Source organism: Varanus komodoensis, unplaced genomic scaffold (assembly GCF_004798865.1).
Source record: "Varanus komodoensis strain SLA01 unplaced genomic scaffold, ASM479886v1 scaffold41, whole genome shotgun sequence".
Classification (NCBI taxonomy): domain Eukaryota; kingdom Metazoa; phylum Chordata; class Lepidosauria; order Squamata; family Varanidae; genus Varanus; species Varanus komodoensis.
Genome location: NW_025335954.1, coordinates 4,802,278 through 4,804,996, shown reverse-complemented (window position 1 = coordinate 4,804,996; position 2,719 = coordinate 4,802,278).

Genomic DNA, 2,719 nt, shown 5'->3' with positions numbered 1-2,719 from the left:
GAACTCCATGGCATAACTGCCATGGCGTTCTGCAGGGGTCCATTTTGTCCCCCTTGCTATTCAACATCTACATGAAACCGCTGGGAGAGGTCATCAGGAGGTGTGGGCTGTGGAATCATCAGTACGCTGATGATACCCAGCCCTACTTCTCGTTTTCCACCAATCCAGGTGAGGCAGTGCCTGTGCTGAACCGGTGCCTGGCCGAGGTAATGGGCTGGATGAGGGCCAATAAACTGAAGCTCAATCCAGACAAGATGGAGGTCCTGTTGGTGGGTGGTTTGGGCCTCAGGATGGGGGACTTGGGCCTTGTCCTAAATGGGGCTGCACTCCCTCTGAGGGACAGGGTTCACAGCTTAGGAGTGCTCCTCGACCCTGAGTTGTCTCTAGAAGCTCAGGTGATGGCGGTGGCGAGGAGCGCCTTCCTTCGGCTTCAGCTGATCCATCAGCTGTGTCCCTTCCTGGAGAACGACTGCCTGGCGACAGTGACACACGCGTTGGTAACTTCCCGATTAGATTTCTGTAACACGCTGTACGTGGGGCTACCCTTGAAGACGGTCTAGATACTTCAGTTGGTGCAGAATAGAGCTGCCGGGCTGCTGATGGGGACTGGACGTTGTTCTCATATAACCCCAGTTCTCCGTCAGCTCCACTGGCTCCCAATTGAAGTCCGGGCCCAATTCAAGGTGTTGGTTATGCCCTATAAAGCCCTCAACGGCTTGGGACCTGGGTATCTAAAGGAATGTTTGCATCCATATATGCCCTCCCGCCCCTTGAGATCAGCAACAGATGCCCTTCTCCGGGAAACCTCTGTGAATGATATTAGGAGGGTGAGTACCCGGAGGAGGGTTTTCTCTGCAGTGGCGCCCCATCTATGGAATGCGCTCCCCAGAGAGGTCCGTCTGGCACCGTCGTTAATTGTTTTTCGGCGCCAGGCTAAGACCTTTTTATTTAAAACTCATTTTAATTGTTAATTTTTTTGTATTTATAGGATTTTAAATCTTTTAAGCCGAGATGCACCAGGTTTTAATTTTTACTTGTATAATTGTTATATTTAGGTATTTTGCTTTTGTTGTGAGCCGCCCCAAGGCTTAGTTGCGACGGGGGTGGCATAAAAATGTTTTAAATAAATAAAATAAATAATAAATGGAACTCCTCTTTGTATCAGCCACTCTTGCCAGCTGTAACTGGTGCTAGTTTAGGCCTGCTTAATGAATATGATTCACTGATGTCAAACCCAGATATCATCAGTAGCAAAACTTTTATGAGGAGACAGAATGCAAACTTGCCCACACTTAGAGAGAATATTGTTGAGCACATTGAGCAATGATTCCAAGAGTGGGTAATGCCACCCTTCCTGCGGGTGGTGGAAAGGAGGCTGTGATTGTTTAAAATTTGTAGTAGAGCAATAGATCTAATACAAAGAAAGAGGCGCGGGGATGCTAGTGTTCGTTGCCAAAGAGGAAAGCGGGCAGCAGCTCAGAAACGTTTGGGAACCACTGGCATAGACAATCGGCATGCCACAGACCCCACCAGCCTTCTTTGGTACACATTGGCTATGTTTGTACATCACGGTAAGCCACCTTGCAAATAACCAGAGGTGGGCTGGTTGTTCACGGGTAACCCATGGTGAACCCGAAGAATGATTGAGCTCCCTGTGAGTTCACCTCCTCTCCCTCCCACCAGTTCCTTCAGATGGTTTTCCCAGCAGACTTGGCAGTTAACCTTGCCAGGTCTCCTTTCTCTGCTGTGATCACAGGCCTTTTAAACTCACAGCATCTTTTCCCCCCTTGCCCCAGCATTGCTTTGGAGATCACTATTTAAGGTTCATTTTAAAACAGGGGGTTTCATTGGTCTTCCCAGGGTTGGGTTTCTTTTTTTTAACCGGGACATACAAATAAGTATGCTCATCAAAAAAACTCTGATTAACCCTACCAAACATCCCATTTTAACAGAAAGCATGCTCTGTGCTCCCATAAATGTGGTGAGTTGCACTTTCCCAAGGAACTAGAGTGAAAAAGTATGAGGACAGTAAAAAGAATCAGGTCTGGCCAAAGCACTGAATGATCTTGCCATAAAGGGAGCGATCTACTGGTGATTCCCCTTCATGAGTAAATATTACTCTTGGCTTTGCTCTCCCTTGACAGTTCACACTTGGACAGTTCTCAAGGGAGTGCAAAGTAAACTAATCAGTCAGCAACCAAGAAAAAAAAATATTTGCAGCCTCTTTGGGTCTGTATTTGTGACACCAAAAGTAGACCCTCTGAGGGCACTGTCCAGGTGAGGATTTCCAATTTGGACTCCACAAGAATCCATTTCTGTCCTTCACAACTCTAAAACAGGATTAAAACACTGCAAATTTCTCATGTTTGTTTTTAAGGGGGCAGAAAGTGCTAGGCACCTTGGCAGTGCTTTTTGTGCTGGCTGTCACCTTGGAAATTGCAAAAAGTGCTCTCGCCGCACCACTAAAAAGGGTGAAAGGGGAAAAACTGAAGAGAGGGAAAAAAGGGACTTATGATTGCATTGAGGGATACAAGGCCAACGAGAGTCACTCCAGGGACAGGAGATTTTTCCTCATTAGAGACTTGTTTAAAAGGGGACAGCACCTATCTTTCTATACCATGGAGGTGCATTTACAAAGGATGAAGGTTTTCTGGCTACAAAAATATCAAAGAATGCATTTTGCCAAAACACCAGGTCTTCCTGATGCACTAATTTTTTT